The following is a 20,516-nucleotide window of genomic DNA, read 5'->3' on the forward strand; positions in this document are numbered from 1 at the left end:
GCTCATCACCTCTACCCCTGCTTGGCCAATCAGACCACAACCTGGTCATTCTTCACCCCATTGTGAAGAGGAAACCCCCCAGCAAGAAGACAATAAGACTGTGGTCTGAGGACTGCAGTGACGCCCTGAGAGACTGTTTCGAATGTACAGACTGGCAGGAACTCTGCAGGCCTCACGGTAAGGACATTGACGCCCTCACCCACTGCATCACAGACTACATGACCTTCTGTGTGGAGAACACTGTGCCAACCAAGAAGGTACGGTGCTTCTCCAACAATAAACCGTGGGTGACCCCACAGCTGAAGGCCCTGCTGAACGAGAAGAAGAGGGCCTTCAGATCTGGAGATAAGGAGGAACTGAGGAGAGTACAAAAGGATGTTAAATACAAATTCCGGAGAGGCAAAGAGAGCTTCAGGAGGAAGATGGAGGAACAGCTCCAACATAACAACATAACAAACATAACAAAGCCCCCCATGCTGACCCCCCTCTCTCCTGGTGTAGCGCTATCATTGCCTGTACTCTCCTCACCCACAGCAGAGCCAGCCCCATCACCCACCCCAACCCAGCCTCACATCCACCTCACAGCTCATCAGGTGAGAAGTCAGCTCAGGAGGACAAAGATCAGCAAGGCAGCGGGTCCGGATGGAATTAGCTCCAGACTGCTCAGGGACTGTGCAGATCAGCTCTGTCAGGTGGTCCTGCACATCTTCAACCTGAGTCTAAATCTGGAGAGGGTTCCTGAACTGTGGAAGACTTCCTGCATAGTTCCAGTGCCAAAGATCGCACATCCCAGGGAGCCCAACCACTACAGACCTGTGGCCCTGACTTCTCACCTGATGAAGACCATGGAGAGGCTCATCCTGCATCACCTCCACCCACTGGTGAGCTCAGCGCTGGACCCCCTGCAGTTCGTCTACCAGCCCGGCATCGGGGTGGACAATGCCGTCATCTACCTGCTGCACAGATCCCTCTCTCTCCTAGAGCAGGCGGGGAACACTGTGAGGGTCATGTTCTTTCAACACCATCCAGCCTGTACTGTTGAGAGGGAAGCTGGAGGGAGCCGGAGCACTGATAACTACAACAAACATGATGTCAGATTTCAAATGTTTTCTGTTGCAGTAAATCTCTTTCTTCATGTTGCTGCTTGTATTAATTATCTTTATTTATGCAGGTCTAAGAGTCTCAGCTTAGAGTCAGTAAAGATAAAACAGTCAAAACATGAAACTAAAAACTCAAAGATGTCAGCAGGCAGGTTATTGAAAAAGATGAAGCAACAGATCGAGAGCAGCAACTACAGATGGCAGGTTATAAAGTATTTGGTTTCCCATTAAGGAGAAAAAGGGTGTTTATTAATTAGTTGTATATAAAATAAACTTAAAGATCCCTCCAGTGGTGTAGTGGTTAGCAAATGAAAGGTCACTGGTTTGACTCCAGCCAGAAACACAAATCCTCTTTGGGGTTGTGTCAGGAAGAACATCCAGCATAAAACTACCAAATCAAACATGTGGAGCCTGTGGCGCCCCCTTGTGGCAAAAGAGCAGCTGAAAGTACCGTATTTTTCGGACTATACGTCGCTCCGGAGTATAGGTCGCACCAGCCAAAAAATGCATAATAAAGAAGAAAAAAACATATATAGGTCGCACTGGACTATAAGTCGCACTTTTTTGGGGGGGGGGGGGGGGTTGATAGAATCTGAGACCCAGAGCAGAAATTCCATCTTGAACGGCAATTTAAAATAATAATGGATTAAAGAACAGGACGAACACGGTTACGCCTATGTTATGCTAACGTAACACATTCAGCTACATGACGCACAATGAACACGTGTTCGGTATGTTAACGTAACATTAAGTTATTCAGATAACCATAGCATAAAGAACATACTAACAAGTTAACCAAACCATCAATCCATTGAATTCTTCATCCTCGGTGTCACTTCTAAACAATTCCGTACACTCCGTAGACGAAGCGCCGCTTCCTCTTCTGTGTCGCTTTTGTCAGACTCGTCAGCTGCAGTTCCAATTATTCCAGCCTTTCTGAATCCCAACAGGATGGTTTGGTTGTCACTGAAGCCCATGTTTTCTTGATCCATCCAATGACTTCCAGGAAAGTTGGGTGGCGCATTCTCCCAGTTGCCGTTAAGCTGTGCTCTCCATCCATCATCCACTGCGCCCACAGGTTATGCAAGACTGCCTTAAAGCTGCAGTTCACGGAGATGTCAAGTGGCTGGAGTATTTTGGTTCATGTGTTATAAATGTCACATATACGTCGCTCCGGAGTATAGGTCGCACCCCCAGCCAAACTATGAAAAAAAGTGCGACTTATACTCCGGAAAATACGGTAGTTTATTCTAAATGAAATATAATACGAATGTTGCAACTGTTCAGTCTTATTTTAACATAAAAACACTGCACCCTGTTAAAACACTGATCTTCAGAAATGGAAACATCTCTGAGCTTTGTCTCCTCCCTGCATGTTTCCAGATGTTCATTCAGCAGCGTCTCTCACAGTGAGTCCTGACAGAGTGCAACACTTCACCTCTGACTCTGTCTCACTGACCTGTGAGGGAAACTCTGCTGAGTGGAGAGTGAAGAAGTTCACTGAGGACGGCCGACTGAACTCTGGCTGTAGGACAATGACTGGATCCACATGTAACATCAACACATCACAGTCAGGTACTGCAGTGTACTGGTGTGAGTCTGGATCAGGAGAGTTCAGCAGTGCAGTCAACATCACTCTACAGGGTATGTTGTTATACTTTTTTCTTTTATTTTAATGATTTGGATATGATGTGGAGTAATTCTATGAAGCAAAACAAGTAAAGATGAGCGTTTATGACAATTTTATGCATCTCACAAAACAGCATAATATTCTTAGTTTTTGTTATCATTTTAGTCATTTTTTTCTTAAACAGATTTACCAAAGATTAACAAATGCATATTTTATATATATATTTTTCAATAAACCACAAAGTAGCTCATCAAAGTATATAATGTAAAAAGGTACAGTTGTATTAAAGGTTATGTTTGACCCATCTCATCCATCTCATGGAGTTGTTGCTCTCCTGGGAGGAGGTACTGCAGCTACCACACAAATACAATCAGAGTGTGCAACAGCTTCATTCCAGGCTCCTGAACTCCAACCTGAAGTGATAGATTCGGACACGCACACACACACACACACACACACACACACACACACACACACACACACACACACACACACACACACACACACACACACACACACACACACACAAGGTGGACTCTGAAACTCATATACGTACAGGAATTGAAATGGCAACTCTTCCGTATATATTGTAGTGTGTATTTTTGTATTTATTCTACTGTGTATCTGCACTCTGTACTTTATCTGTCTTACACTTTTTGTTCTATGTAGCTCAGATCTCAGCAAACTTGATTCGTTTAGGGAATCCTTTAAATAATTTTAGTTTCTGTAACTTCTTAGTTTGCAGGAGCCAAAATTTTAAATGTGCCTGCATTGCATCATCATCATCATCATCATCGTCATCATCATCATCATCATCATCATAGTCCCAGTGAAACTTCCACCATCACAGTTTCCAAAGAGAACTCAGTCACAGATTTTTCCTTATTATGCTGAGAGTTTGGTTTAGGGAAGTTTTTTGTGATCTGAACTGTGCAGCACATTTACTGAGGAGGCTGTTTAGCACTACTGTGACTTAATGAATGGAGCATTTGTTGTGCTTCATTCCTGTTGCAACAACAATAACCCAGACCTTAAGAGGAGAAGGTTTCATGTCACAATTCAAAACAAGTACTATAGAAATTATTTCATAATAATAGGACACATACAGAAGTTTTTAAATATACAAGATCAGATATTAGATCTTCATGATGAAAAGCATTTCTTCAATCTGTTTATTATTATTGTGTGTCAGCTTTTTCTAAAAGTCTGCACCAGCTGATCTGACTGAAACAATTGTGTTTGATTGTGTCACAGATGATCCTGATGCTCCTATCCTGGTGAGTCCTGTTCATCCTGTGACTGAAGGAGCTTCTGTTAGTCTGAGCTGCAGTTTGAGGACACAAAAAATACTTTCCAATGTGTTTTTCTACCACAATGACAAACTTATTCAAAATGATACCCGAGAGGAGCTGAAGATCTCTGCAGTGTCAAAGTCTGATGAAGGTTTCTACAAGTGTGAATACTCAGGAAGAGAGTCACCACAGAGCTGGATGTTAGTTAAAGGTGAGCAGGATCAAAGCATTTGATGAATATTTGGAAATGATTTTGATGACTGAGAAGGAAAATATCCAATATAATTACAGTTTATTAATAATTGTTGTTACAGTAACTGTGTCAGCAGCTGACAGCTCTGTGTGGCTGATTGTTGGACTGGTTTGTGGAGTCTCTCTCCTCATTATTCTCCTGCTCTTGTTGTATCGCTGCAGAACGACCAACAGTGAGAACTTTTCCTTTACTTACTACAATCTCTTCACTCATTCAGATACACAAATGCATCATGAGGTCCGTGTGAAAGCAAATGTCTTCTTTCCATTTTTAATAAAGGTCCTGCTAATGAGCAGACGGTGAATCAGGATGAACATCAGCAGCAAGTGTACTCCTCTCTTCTTCATGGTTAGTTTTTCATCTACTTTAAAATATTCTGATGCTCTTTGCATCCAGACTGTAATTATTACATCTGCTGCAGTTTGAACTCTGTTGAAGGAAACAAGAATACTTGTTTGAAGCTGTGTTTAAATTAGTATCACAGACATGAGGTGACTGATTTTCTCTGACCTGTAGGTGATCGTTGTGTCTATGAGACAATCAGAGGCTCTGAAAACACTGAAAATGGTAAAGTACACACTTTCATTAATACAGAGTTTGTGGAAGCTGGATGATTATACTGTAATGATCCATGATGGACGTTATTGCTAAATGTGTGTCACAGTTATTGTTCTCTTTAAGTTAGGTTGTTTTGGGGTTGAACCGGAAGGAGATGTGGGGGGTCGCTCTTGGGAGGGAGGTCTCTTTTTTTCTTGTGTGAGTTAGAGTTGGCTGTATCCGGCGAGAGCTGTTCTGTGTGTGTCCGGTCTGATTAAATGGTGTTAGTAACGAAACCTCTGCCTGGTGCTTGGGTGACATAACGGAACATTACACTGGTGTCAGAAGCTTAAACTACGAACTACCACGCCTGGGTCTATTACCAGCGGCTCTGCTCACGGCTCAGGGACACAACTCCCGATTATGCGGAGGAACACTGTTAAGAAGGAGGAGCAGGAGATGGATATCCGACCCGCTCGCATCGTGAGGGAAGCGGCGCTCCAGCTGGCTGCTGAGGCTGGGTTCTCCCCAGGTTTGTCTCGGCTGGAGGGCCGTTCGCGCCATGATCGCCATTTCGGCGGGACGGAGCGGAGGTCATGTGATGTAAACAATGATGGCAGCGCCCATGCACAGCCGGCTACGGTAAACATAAAGACACCCAAGTTCAGCGGTAAGACGCCGTGGGAAGTGTTTATTGCTCAGTTTGAACTATTAGCTGCTGCAGCTGGCTGGTCTGTCGAACATAAAGCATTGCAATTAGCTCTGTGCCTGTGTGAGGATGCAGCAGCATGCCTGCTGCTGCTGAGTGAAAGAGAGAGGGGAGACTATACTGCTCTAGTTGGGGCACTCCAGAGACGGTTTGGGCAGTATAACCAGCCTGTGCTACTGAGGTCAGAGTTTCACAACAGACGGAGACTGCCTGGAGAACCGCTGCGTATCCTGGCCCATGACATTGAGTGCCTCTGCAGGCGGGCCTATGACAACATGCCCCTTGCAGTGCAGACAGAGCTCGCCCGTGATCAGTTCCTACAGGCCCTCAGTCCCAAAGAGCTCCGTATTCAGACACAGCTTGCTCGTCCAACCACACTCAGTGCAGCTCTGGAGTTGGCGTTGGAGAGGGAGATGCTGACAGGACCTCCTGGAGGGGCTGAGGATTCACCAGTGGTCAGAGCAACATCTGCACCTGCTGAGCGGACGGAGAGGCAGGGGGGACCACACAGCATGACCCAGGCGGCTGCTCTTCAGTCACCTTCTCCCCGTGCTGGCACACGCCGCCGACCACAAAGCTGCTGGGGATGTGGACAAGCTGGACATCTCATCAGGCAGTGCCCCAGGTTTGCAGCGGCGCAGGGAAACGGTCAGGGGCCCGTGTAGGTGGGAGTACACGGGCCGTCGTGACCAACACCCCCACACCACCCACATTGTCACCTGGCATGGTCATTACTGTAGGCTGGACCCAAGTTGGTGACTTTTGCCACATTCCGGTGGTGGTTGATGGGGTATCCTGCACAGCACTCCTCGACACAGGGTCCAACACAACACTGGTCCGACCTGACATCATTCCAGCTGGGACTGCCATGCAAACAACCAATGTGCAGCTTAAGACAGTGACTGGTGACCTGGCCCCCATAAAAGGGAGGGGGATGTTTCAGTTTAAGGTTGGAGACCTAACCATGCCTTTTGCTGCCTGGGTGGCTGACGTCCAGGATGCCTGCATCCTGGGGCTGGACTTTTTACGAGCCATTGATGGTGTGCTGGACCTCGGGGAAGGCTGTCTGTTACTCCCGGGAGGAGAGAGGGTGCAGCTTAAACCCCCACCTTTAAACCCATCCCCTGCTGTAATAGCGGCTTGCACCTCGGAGTCCCCTGTATTACCACTAGTTGAACAGCGAACTGATGAAGAGGAGAGGCTGTCAGCAGTGAGAAACATCTGGTCCAGGAACTGTGAGGGCCTGACTCAGCAGCAGCAAGGAAGTCTATGGCAGGTGCTCTTGGACTTTAAAGACATTTTTGCCCTCACAGAGTGTGATGTAAGCCTGACACACTTGGTGGAACACGTTATTGACACTGGGGATGCTCGTCCTGTTAAAATGCGTCCTCGTCGCCTTCCTCTGGCTCATCAGGAGGCGGCTGACCAAGAACTGCGTGAGATGCTAAAGATGGGCATCATAGAGCCATCTGAAAGTCCCTGGGCATCTGCTGTGGTGATGGTGCCCAAGAAGAACAGTCCACCAATGCGCTTCTGCGTGGACTACAGGCCACTTAATAAAGTTACTAAAAAGGACTCTTATCCCCTTCCCAGAATCGATGAGTCTCTCGACCTGGTGGCAGGGTCTTCCTGGTTCTCCACCCTGGACCTGCGAAGTGGTTACTGGCAGGTGCCTCTGTCCCCAGATTCTAGACCAAAGACGGCCTTTTGCACGAACAGGGGACTGTGGCAGTTCAGAGTCCTGAGCTTTGGCCTGTGCAACGCCCCAGCCACCTTTGAGAGACTTATGGACGGTGTGCTGGCTGGTGTCCCAAGACAGCAGTGTCTGGTCTACCTGGACGACCTCCTGGTGCATGGGACCTCTTTTGAAACCACCATGGATACCCTGAGACAGGTAATGGAGAGAGTAAGGGCCGCAGGCCTTAAGCTGCACCCGGACAAGTGTCACTTCATGAGGAGGGAGGTGGAGTTCCTTGGTCACAAGTTGGGTCGGGAGGGCATCAGCACTTTGGAGGAAAAAGTGCAGACCATTAGGGACTGGCCCACTCCCGCAGACCAGGTGCAACTAAAAAGCTTCCTGGGACTGGCGTCATATTACAGGAGGTTTGTAAAAGGCTTCTCCTCCATAGCTGCACCACTCTTTCGCCTGCTGCAGAAGGATCACGACTTCAGCTGGACCCAAGACTGTCAGCAGGCATTCGACACCCTGCGCAGATCCCTGACGGAGTCTCCGATCCTTGCCCCACCTGACCCCGCACTACCATTTGTCCTGGACACAGATGCAAGTAGTGTGGGACTGGGAGCCGTGCTGTCGCAGGTCGGACCTGAAGGTGAGAAGGTGGTGGCATACTTCAGCCGGGTCCTGAATAAGAGTGAGCGACGCTATTGTGTCACACGGCGAGAGCTCCTGGCTGTGGTGATGGCAGTGAGACACTTTAAGTACTACCTATGTGGCACGCCTTTTATCATCAGGACTGATCGTGCCGCCCTCCAGTGGCTTATGTCTTTCAGAGAACCAGAGGGGCAGGTGGCTCGTTGGCTGGAGGAGCTCCAGGCCTTTAATTTCACTGTGGAGCACAGAGCAGGGGCACACCACTCCAATGCAGATGCACTATCCCGCCGCCCATGTGCCGCGACAGGCTGCCGCTATTGTGGGAAGCGGGAGGAGAAGGAGAGGGAACTCACAGCAACAGATAATCCTGCACAGCTCTCCTGCAGGGCACTCCTAGTGGTGGACATGGCAGAATGGAGGGCCCAGCAGGAGCAAGACACCGACCTGCTACCAGTACTACGATGGCTTGAGAACGAGCAGCGACCTAACTGGGATGAGGTTACCGGGCTCTCTATCGCCACCAAAGGGCTGTGGGCCAAGTTCAATGCTCTAAGGTTGGACAAGGGAGTGCTGCAGCGCGGCTGGAAAGATCCTGCTACAGGTGAGGAAAGGTGGCAAGTTGTGGTACCCAAGTCGCTAAGGCCAGCGGTGCTGGAAGCCTGCCATGGGAGTAGAGGCGCTGGCCACTTTGGCGTGTCAAAGACCCTTCGCCGCCTGCGCCAGGGTTACTATTGGGGCCAGCAGCGTAGAGATGTGGAGGGCTTCTGCCGAAGCTGTGACTCCTGTGCCGCCCACAAAGGTCCGCTGGACCAGTCCCGTGCTCAACTTCAACAGCAACCGGCAGGTGCACCGATGGAGCGAGTGGCTGTGGACATCATGGGGCCATTTCCCCGGACTGATAGGGGAAACCGCTATGTGGTTGCTGCTATGGACTATTTTACCAAATGGCCGGAAGCATACGCCATCCCGGACCAGGAGGCGGAGACAGTGGCTGACACATTAGTGGAGGGAATGCTCAGCAGATTTGGAACGGCAGGGGTTCTTCACAGTGACCAAGGCCGTAACTTTGAGTCCAGGGTGTTTGCTGCCATGTGCGAACGCCTTGGAATTCAGAAGACCCGCACCACGCCACTCCACCCCCAGAGTGATGGCCTGGTGGAAAGGTTTAATAGGACACTGGCCCAGCAGTTAGCCATCATCACGTCAGAACACCAGCGTGACTGGGACACTCACCTCCCACTCATCCTAATGGCCTACAGGTCGGCCGTCCAGGACTCCACCCAGTGCACACCCGCCCTGCTCATGTTAGGGAGAGAACTAAGGACCCCTGCTGAACTGGCTTTTGGGAAACCTCCTGATGCTCCGGATGCGCCACCGGGTCAAAGCTATGCCAGGAAGCTGCAGGACCGACTGGAGTCGGCGCATTCCTATGCTCGGGACCAGCTGGCAAAGGCGGGACTGCGGCAAAAGAGAAACTACGACCTGACTACTAAAGGGAGGCACTTCCGTGCTGGAGAGCTGGTGTGGGTCTACAGCCCGAAGAGAAAAAAAGGACGGTGTCCTAAACTGGACAGCAACTGGGTTGGACCCTGCAGTGTCCTGGAACGAGTTGGGGAAGTGGTTTATAGAGTACAGTTACCACCTAGAGGCAGGAAAGTGGTCCTGCACAGAGACAGGATGGCCCCTTATAAGGGTCGTTCTCCTTCCCCTTTCTCTGAGGGATGCGTGAAAATCCCCCACACTCCAGCTCAGCTGGACTCCCAGCTGGACATGGCTACCTCCCCATCCCCTTGTTCTCCCCCTCAGTTTCCTGTAGTTCATGCCACCCCTCGGAAGCCAAAGAGGCGACGTCAACTGCCTCCCCGCCTCAGAGACTGTGTTTTTCCCTCGAGGACGAGGAACTTTTTGTTGGGGGAGCAGTGTAATGATCCATGATGGACGTTAGTGCTAAATGTGTGTCACAGTTATTGTTCTCTTTAAGTTAGGTTGTTTTGGGGTTGAACCGGAAGGAGATGTGGGGGGTCGCTCTTGGGAGGGAGGTCTCTTTTTTTCTTGTGTGAGTTAGAGTTGGCTGTATCCGGCGAGAGCTGTTCTGTGTGTGTCCGGTCTGATTAAATGGTGTTAGTAACGAAACCTCTGCCTGGTGCTTGGGTGACATAACGGAACGTTACAATACAATAACTGTGTTTAACATTAAAGTCAATAAGATGATTATTTTATATATTATATCTGTGATTCAGCTCAAAGTCATTAACAAGACGAGTGAGTGCACAAACTCTGAGATTTGAAATGTAAAATCTACATTGTTAATTATTCTGACTGATAATAAATGCAAACAGAGGGTGTTTGTTTTTAAATGTTTTCATTTGATCACCTCAACAGGACAACGTGGTGACCCAGAGGAGAGCTCTGACTACTATAATGTGAATCCAAATTCAGCCACAGCTCTAAAATCTTAACAGCAGCTCTTTAGCTGTTTTTATCTTTTTCTCTTTAAAGGAACTTAAAAACTTGACGTCACTTTGAGTGAAAAGGAGCAGATTTTTCATTCAAAGCAATGATCCTGATAGCCTGAGTTTATATTTCCTTCAGAAAGAATCCCTCAGTGTGTTTCACTCGTTTATCTTCCTTTAATCAGGGGTGTCCAAACTGTGGCTCATGGGCCAAACATGGCCTATGCTCAGATTTTTTTATGGCCCATGCATCTTGTCCATACATGTTATTTTTGGCCCACTGGCCCAAGCAATGAATTCAACTCAGCATGTAATTCCAAAAAGTGATTTTTGGAAAGTGCCAATAAAAAACAAAAACGATGTATTTAAACTGGTGTAAATGACTTTTTGGCTCCAATCGGTCAAACATATCTGTCATTCTGTAATTTCCCTATTGTGGGATCAATAAAGTATCATCATCATCATCATGAATGATATCAATTCATTCTGAGTGAGAACAAATCCTGTCACAGGTAGAAGCTGCAATTACATTTTGGCAAAGCAGCTTTTATATATTTTTTATTTATCAGGAAAAATGTCATTTTTTTCATAGAGATCTGGTCAAGGGGGCAGCAGAAGTTACAACACATATAAAATCACAGTTCTATAAAGATAGTTGAAGAGGACAAAAAGGAGCAGCTTGATTATAATGTAGCTACAGTAACACAGTCATAAAGATACTTGCAAAACAGGTCATTTCTTTATTTTATTCATAAGGCCTTCATAAATTCTCTTGACTACAGTCTAATTACCAATTTAAGCAGAGATATTATACATCAAAAACATAAAAACATCACTTTTTGGCACAACACCAGCAGCTGGATAAGATCAAGTTTCCAGAGATGAACATTTGCATAGAAAATGTTCATCTTGTTTGGCTCCACATGTTTGTGAATGCAGATTTTCTCTGTTCTGAACTTAAACAAGAACTGCTTGAGATCCAGACTGAGTGATTCCACCTACGTGACATTTTACACACATCTACCACTGCTCTGGAGTCAGACCTGCGCTGTGTACCTGTGTGTCCTTCACAGTAGTGTCAGTAAACATCCTCGCTGCAGGAAGGAGCGCTTTCGCAGGTCATTCATCCCAACAGCAGTTAGACTGTATAACGCAGCATAACGTCTTGAGTCACTTGGACACTTTACCTCCTCTGCCATCACTTTATCCATACAGTCCAGATACATGTTATTTATTACACTCACCCATATAATGCATACCGTGTATGCTGTGTACCTTACCGGCTACAAATGTATATAATATTTTGATATCTGTGTATAGTGTTTTGATGTGTGTGTATATGTGTGTATATGTAAATGTGTGTATTGACATTGATATATATATTTATGTATATGTGTATAGTTTTTTTGCTATTTTATTTTATTTTATTCTATTCTATTTTAGTTTTAGTTTAGTTATTTGTTCTTACTCATCCTTTTCATTTTTCCTCTGTACTGAGCTGCTGTAATGCACAAATTTCCCCGTCGAGGGATCATTAAAGTTTTATCTTATCTCTTATCTTACCTGTTGCTCTGTTATCAGGATTACACAGCAGTTTTTTACAGTTTCTCTATGTGATAAATTTCAGTTGGAAATTGAGAGCTTTATGCTTTATATTTAGTTACTTCATGTGCATGGAAATTAAAGTATTAAACAACAATATTTATATGCATCTTTTATTCTTTAAAATAATGTCATCAGGGACTGTTGGCCCTCGGGCACTTTTACATTGTCAAATCCTCCATGAGACAAGTTTGGACACTCCTGCTGTCGATCATAATTTTAATGCACTTTAATGTGCTGTAGATCTGTTTTTATGTTTTTAACTATTTCTTTGATTTTGCAAATAAGCACTTTGTATCTTTGTTAAGAAAAGTGTTCTATAAATAAAGTGTGTTGTTGTTGTGTGTCAGAGTGAGTACATTCACAGCTGTTCAGTGTTGTGCATGAATCCACTGAAAGAGAGCGTTCATTTAAAGGCACTCATTGTTAAACAGCTCACAATGTTTTAAAATGAACTAAAATTATCAACATGATGCGAAGTAACAGCTGCTCTGACGTTATGCTCATCAAGCCTTTTTACTGTGTTTTCCCAGTTTTCTCAGGGAGGTCCGGCCTGTACTTTCATGTAATACAGATTTAATTTGTCACCAGTGTTGCCAGATCTTGCGATAGAAACAAGCCCAAAAAAAGCCCAACTGGCAACCCACCACATCGTGTAAAACTGAGGCCGCTTTTAAACAGTATAGCTCTATAGCAGTATAGCTCATTTTATTGTTTTGTCTGTGTGTTTTGGAGCAGTGAAAGCCATGTTTCTTAGCCTCATAGAAGAGAACGGTGCACAGTTTTTTTGTGTGTGCTTCTCAGTATTAGCATGTTGAATTAAATCAGCATGGTGAGCACATAATTCACACTTGCAAAATCTGCAGAGTGCCTTTCATACGTCTCCCATCAGGACTGCAGCTACTTTCTGAGGTTTTTGCGGACACATATACCTCTTGTGAGGCGCTCCTATGCATTCCATAATGCATATCCACTTTTCAGGCCAGACTCCCATCCGAGCTCAGATCCATTCTTTAGTTCGCTCTTTTTCTCCCACTCTTTATTAGATTTTTTCTATATTTTCCCCACTTACAGGAACTCATTATGCTGCCTCCTCACTCTGGGATGTTATGAGTGTTTGGTTGGTTGTGCACCCGGTCAACTTGGGCGGGAGGGATAAACAGAAAACGGGGGCTTTGAAGGGACAAACTACCACCCCATAATTGCTTTAGTATGGAGTTCAAGGAGTTTCACTCGGAAAGAAAGTCAATCCCAAATAAGCAACTTCACGTTCAAAAACAAAAAAACAAGCCCAAAAAACGTTTGTTTTTTGAAGTAAAAATCCTACTTCATCAATATTTCATCAATACTTCATCAAGCTGCTGGTTTACTTCTTTCTGATGTTCCTGTTATCCAGGAACGTCACATCTGTCACAGCTGCTGTCTTGTGCTCCTTGTCAGTCACCACTGTGTGTGGCTGGTTAGTCAGCAGCTGCTTGTCAGTCTGGAGCTTGAAATCCAACAGGATCTTAACCCTCTTTTTCTCAGCCACTGTGGCAGGTGTGTCCCACTGCAGTGCTGGCAGCATGTGATCAAACATGAACATGGTCAGATCTGCCAGCTGCAGATTTTTCAAAGCAAGAATAAACTCTAATAGTAGAACAATCCATGTGATCAGGCCTTGTGATTGATCACCTGTTACTGATGTCTCTTAAAAGACAAACTGATGGAAAATATTTTGTCACAAAGCAGTGAAGCTGTTTCTGAGGCTCTGTGTCTGCTCTCCTCCATTCATGGTGGCTCAGTCTTTCTGACATTAGAATCAGCAGTGCTCTTCATTCTTACATTGTGGTTTCCCTCACACCAAAACACTTTCACAAACTAGTAGAATCACTGCAAAGGGGAACTTCACATGTTCTGGGGCTTCATTGTGTCTCGACATGTTCAGATCATCTTGGTCTTAACTTGGATTTGTCACATCTTTATGTTTAGAGTCTGATAATTACAACTCCTAGAGGTAACACAAAGGATACTTTATGATCCACAGAGTACACAAAACAATACACTAAGCATGTGAGATCCTCACATGCAGGATTGTTGGAATTCACTGTATCTGATTGTGTTTGTCTCCTCAGCAGCGCCCTCTGCTGGATCACTAACCTGATCTGTTAGGATGATCACATATGTGACCCGATCTGGCAAAATGAGTCACAAGTCGCAGGAGATAATTCTTAAGAAAATTAATCAGCACTGAATTGTGGGTCATTGTGGGTTCACGAGATGTTCTTAGCAACAAGAGAGAGACGGCTGACATGTTTTGAGCTCTGTTATAGGCTGCCAGTGAAATCATCATTAAAATGACTTTGAATATCTAATATGCAAAGTAATTTTAATGATGGCATCTTTAAACTCCTGTGTGTGTGCAGTACTAGTGGGAATGCAGGTGATTTTCCTGTGTTTGAAAATTCCCTCTGAAGTGGCTGCAAATGGAGAACACTGTACTTTTATTTTTTCCTGATTGTTGATTTATGATGTTCTCATTTAGTCCTTCTGTGTTCACTTTGTTTGCTCCCCGATGTGTTAAAGAACATTTGAAGTTATTTATTACGAGTATTTAGTCTCACAGAGACTTCAGGTCATTGTTTAAGGTCCTGCATGAACACGCTGTAAATGTTTCGTTAACATTGAAATTATTAGAGAATCTGTCACTCTCTCTACCCACAAAATCACACGTGAATGAATTTTTTCTTCATGCAACCATCAGATCACATTTCTCACAGAGAAAACTCTACTCAAATATAATGAATGAATGAATGAATGATACTTTATTGATCCCACAATGGGGAAATTATAGTTAACAGAACACCCATCCAAGAAAAGACAAACAACCAGACAAACACAGGGAGATAAGTGTCTGCGGCCTTGCTGCCATCACCGAGAGGCGCTGCTGTTACAAAAGACGGAAACAAAGCAAAATACGATAGGACAGGTGAGGAAAAAAAGCATCTCATATTCTGCCCAGTAGGGGGCACCGTATGAGGTTAAAAACCCCTGCAGTAAGCGCATATAGCATAGGAGCACCAGGGTGGGGAGGGGCAGGGACGGAGGAAGCCCGCGGAGGAGAGAGGGGGGGTCGGGCTACTGTGGGGCTGACTCAAACTCCCCCTTCAGCTAACAGTTCTGATAAGATGTGGACTGGAATCACTGGGTTGTGTTTAGAGCTGGCAGCCAGCAGAGGGCACAATTTCGCCATTTTTCATTAATTGTTATGAATTCATCTGCTTGGCTGGGTGTTAAATATTTCCCAGAGCTGTGATAATAAAGAATAAAGACTTTGACTTCAGAGTCTATTATTTGTCTTGGTGTGTTGCAGAAGCTAAAAATCCCTGTCTGTTGTAAATGTAGCTGAAACTGTGCCTAAAGAACAAGTTCAGATACAAATCAAAGTGTGATGAGTCTATGAAGTGAAGGAGGAGGAAGTATTATTTTGACAGAGTATCAGTGAATCCTTACAGAATGGTTATGATTGTACTGTGTGAGCTCCAACATCACTGTGCAAAGTGTGTTTGTGGCTCTTCACAGCAGTTTCATTCATCCACAGAAAGTATCAACCCCTCTGTGACAGTAAAAGGTGGCCATGAGTATAAAATGAAGGCGTGTGTATCAGAGGAGGGAAAACATGTTTTTAGTGTCTGTGGGAAACTGAGGACTCACAATTGAACATAAATGTAGAACCAAGCTAGTGTGTGATGTTGTGAGACAGTTTTCTTTGAGAGGGAGCAAAACACACACACACACAGACACACACACACACACACACACACACACACACACACACACACACACACACACACACACACACACACACACACACACACACACGTAATGTGGTGATATTTCTTCTTGTAATACCAAAAATGGTCAGTAGGGGGCAGTGGGATGCTCAATAATGGAGCTCTGTTGCAAGAGTAATATTTCTTTAGCCTCTGTTCTTCCTTCCTTTCAAACTCAGCTCATACAGCTACAAACTGCAGTCAGCTGCAAACATATCAGCTTGTTTCTTGTGGTTTACACAAAATGAAATCTTATCACATCAGGCTTCTGTGCTGATTTGCAGATTCTGCACAAACTCAGAGATGGTGGAGGTGGGCTGAAAGGTGATTTCAGATGCACAGCAGCTGCAGGCAGGCTAAAGCAGCTAAAATAGCTCATGAGAGTTTGTGTTTACATATGGACACTAGAAAAGTCTCAGCTCTGACATCAGAGGATGTGAGCTGGCATTTTGTGTGTCTGTGTTGCACACAGTTGTTCACTCTGACTCTTTAGTATCATGATACTTAAAGATGAAGCTGGAACTAAATGAATGTTTTTAAAATAATAATCAAATATTGCAATGATTGCAGATGATGTGTTGAATGACAGAAATATTTACTGTTGATATGAACTCACTGCTGTCTGAAGTTTTCATGTGTGCAGCTCTTCACAGTTTACTGTAATTACTCTGTGTGTTTGTCTCATTTTGTCTCAGCAATAATTCAGTTCAATAAAGTTAAATTAATGATTGAATCATTGGTAGTTTTCACTGTGTGTGTGTGTGTGTGTGTATGTGTGTGTGTGTGTGTGTGTATGTGTGTGTGTGTGTGTGTGTGTGTGTGTGTGTGTGTGTGTGTGTGTGTGTGTGTGTGTGTGTGGTCTTCTCACTGCTGGTTTTTCTTTTTTTGGCAGTGCTGCCATCATGTGTCAGAATACGCAGCGTTCAGTCAAACTCAACAACCTCAGTTGAAGGTTTGATAACTTCAGAGCTGCTGAGCAGCAGATCAGATCATTTTTGACCTGTTTGTGTCTTTGAATAAACTTCTTTACAGATGGAAATGTTGTTTACTTTCTGATAGATGCAAAACTTTAAAACACAAAAGTCCAATAAATACATTTTCATCAAGGAGGAATAATAACTTCTATGGTTTCCCTGTGTTTTTATGCTGTGGCTCTTATTAGTAAACTTAATTTTATACTCTGCATGTTTGTTCCCCAGTGAACACATTGAGGTCCACCTGCCCTGAAACCCCATTTTAAAGAGATGGATACAGGAGGCCAACACGGGGTTCAGCACAGCAGGACAGACATGGAGCTGTTTCTTTGGATCCAGCCTCAGACATGTTTTAGAGTTTATGAATTTCATCTATTGTAAATAAATGACATTTTCTTAACAGTTACTTTGGTCTCTGTACTTCTTTGCTGCCATCCCTCTTTTAGCTGCTGTCCACCCTTTTGTAAAGGTCCTCTCTCTCTCTGTTACACCTACATGTGTGTGAAAGGCTGTTGTTGGTTACTGTCTGTGCTGCCACAGGTTTATTTTGATCCACTGACAGACCTCACTGTTTCTGTGTGAACCACCTAGAACAGAGGAAATGCAGCCTGTGGTTTCAGCCAAAAGTCTCCATTTAGCAGATGTCTTGTTTTCTGTTATCAGCAAACAGCAGAGATTTAACAAGAACACAAAGAGCACAGTGAGAATTTCACTTTGGTCTCTGTGTGCATCACACACTTTATATGATCTGCCTGTCCTGGAATAATAGTAATAATTATCACTGCTGCATTAAAGTATGCGTGACACTGTGTGAACACAGATACAAGTAGAGTCACTGTGATGATGATGACACATGCTGGACTAAAGAAAGAAAGTGACATCCTGTGAAGCTGAGAAAATACGTCACACACTGAAATGCAGCTGCCTTTAAGCGTCTGTAGAAAAACAGACATTTCAAAAGTTTCTGTATGTTTTCAGGTTTTTTAGGTTCCATATCTTGAAGAATCACAACCACCACTTGAATGTTAATAGGTACTGAAACTTGTATAAGCAGTAAATAAGCAACAAATAAGCAATAAACAGGCAGTTACATCATCATGTATGTTCCCTGTTCCTTTATCTGTTCCACAACACAAACACAAACTACAGCAACAACAAAAATCTGCATTTGGATGGTTTGTTCCTCTCTGACTCCCTGGCAGCTGGTCAAAGGTTGTGTCAATGCACAAAACATAAAACGAACCAACCTGTGACATCATCAACTGTGACACATGACCCACAGACGGCAGCCATATTGTTTCACACCCACAGCAGCAGCTGCACTATTTACTGAGGCTATTTTTGCCTGCCTGAAAGCCACCCATTCATTCATGCAGCTCTTGATCTGTTTCTCTTGGGTTTTAATGCACTGACGCTTCAGGATAAACTTATAAACTCTTTAATATGCAGAGTGATCGATCCCAGCGTCTGCATGTTATTCACATATGCCGTAAAATTCTAATTACTCACTAGCTCACTCACTCACTCACTCACTCCTCATGTTTTCATTGTGCAGAGAAGCTGGTCTCATTCAGAGTCACTGAGTACAGTTTCATTATGGTTTCTTGATCATAAAGTAGTTCATTAAGCTCAGACTGCTCTGATGTCAAAGTTAGATTTCATTCCATTTAGGTAACAAAATGTATCATTTTCTACGTCCTTTCTGCATGAATTTCAGAAATAATTTGAAAGAATGGAATAATGTGTGTATGCACACGTCTCTGTCTCTGGGATAAGGATAAACACTTGTAGGAGCGTTTATCCTGGCAGGTTGGTTTTGTTTTCTCTGTTTTTCTCCAGATCAGAATATTTCATCAATCAGAACGTGATCAGATTTCATGATCAGAACAACAATACCTCTGGGAGCAAAGTAAGATGGCGACACTTCAGCAAATGAAGTCACTCACAATCACCCAAAGTGACGCCCAGTTTGGTGTTTGGTTTATATTCTGTGTGTCACTGTGGCTCAGCTAACATTATAGCAGTAACAGCAGCCTTTAAGTCAATGAACCATCAGTTTGAATTTGTATTTGAGAAGGAAAAAAACATCCCAGTGAGATGCAAACTGAGCCTGGCTGATCTGAAGTGTCTCTGCAGCAGAGGCCATGCTCTCACAGGAGGACAATGATGCAGCTGCTGCAGCTCTGAAACCACAAAGAGCAGCTTTTAATATTAGTTTGGATGAAGGTGCCACCAAATTAATGAACTTGATGCTGGTTTTTGTGGTGGAGGAGATGCAACCAATATTGCAGTGATGTAGCATAAATGCCATCCAAGGTGGAGCTACAGTAGTATAATTATGTAATAAGTCAATAAATACCATAATTAAGTTTGTTATTAGTTTGATGAATTAATTAAACCAAATAAAAATATTTTTAGAAAGAAAATAACATATTTTCTAGAATATTTTCTAGTTTTCTAGAATATTCAAAGCTGCAGTATACGACAAAATAACAGCACCTGTTCCTTTAAATTATGCTCATGTGTTAAGACACTAACTACTTGCAGACTGGAGCAGTCAGGGATCAAACCAGCAACCTTGCTATTAGTAGGTGAGTTGCTCTACATCCTGAGCTACAGCCACCCCTTGAAGGCCAGCTGTCATAGGGCGAGAGGCAGGTTACACCCTGGACAGGTCACCGGTCTGTCAAAGGTCAAACACAGAGAGGCAGACAACCATTCACGAGCTGTGGGTCATTTCTCAAAAAAAGACACAGCACTGATATTTTAGTATGGTATAACTTTAAGTTACCTCTTAACTACAGGCTTATCTGCACCATCTCTTCACTAAAAATAAATAAATGAAACATGATCTCATGAACTGCAGAACTAAAATGAGGAAGAGTGACTGAAGCTAAATGTGTGCTGCCTTCCAGAGAACAGAGTTTAGCTCTGATAGCTGACAGCAGAGAGAGAGATCAGCTCTTTGCTGCTGCTGCAGACATGAAACACTACTGATCAGCAGTTTCCTCATGCAAGCCAGTCATTTTATTAAAACACTGTGTTATAGACATTGTGCTATATTCAATATAGGGCTGCATCTCTTTATATCTACCCATGTTTCCACAGTAAATTGAATGCATGCTGAGAAAAAAAGAAAGCACTACAAAAACATGTATTATAGCAAGCAGAGCAAATGTCCAGTTCCCCTTTACACATGCAGAGATGTGGCAGCAATAACAAGGCTTCATACACACCACAGCTAATGTGTTTTTAGTAGACATTCAATTTCATACTCAGTAGATATGCAGTCATACTGTGGGGAGAAGAAGTATTTGATACGCTGCTGATTTTGCAGGTTTCCTCACCTACAAAGAATGGAGAGGTCTGTAATTTTATCGTAGGTGCACTTCAACTGTGAGACACAGAATCTAAAACAAATCCAGAAAATCACATTGTATGATTTTTAAACAATTATTTAGCATTTCATTACTGCCAATGATTTTGTAGTTCAAAGCAGTTTGTGATCACTCTCTAAAACCTGACAATGCTTCTGCCCCCTACAACATTACATCAGGGACAGTGTCAGAAGATGAGGCCCAGTAAGAGTCATTCTGTCAGAGTTTGAGTGAACAGTTGAACAATGAGTTAGCCTCAAAATACACTAACACCACTGATTCCCATCAAACTAGATAACAGGTTGTGGGAGGAGGGAGCAAAACTCAAGATTGCAGCACGCCTCAAGACTCTGCTTTCCACAACCACTTCTGGATCGCAGGAGTTCAGAGGCAGCTGCAGCAGAAGGTAATTGCACCACAGCCTCAATTTATTGATTCTAGGCTT

The 20,516-nt window shown here is 44.2% G+C and overlaps 1 pseudogene; it reads left to right on the forward strand.

The window, feature by feature from the left end:
• The window catches only part of LOC115777559 (obscurin-like), a 698,358-nt pseudogene that overhangs the window by 382,209 nt on the left and 295,633 nt on the right, over positions 1-20,516 (forward strand).

The sequence above is a fragment of the Archocentrus centrarchus genome, unplaced genomic scaffold (assembly GCF_007364275.1).
Source record: "Archocentrus centrarchus isolate MPI-CPG fArcCen1 unplaced genomic scaffold, fArcCen1 scaffold_57_ctg1, whole genome shotgun sequence".
Taxonomy (NCBI): Eukaryota; Metazoa; Chordata; class Actinopteri; order Cichliformes; family Cichlidae; genus Archocentrus; species Archocentrus centrarchus.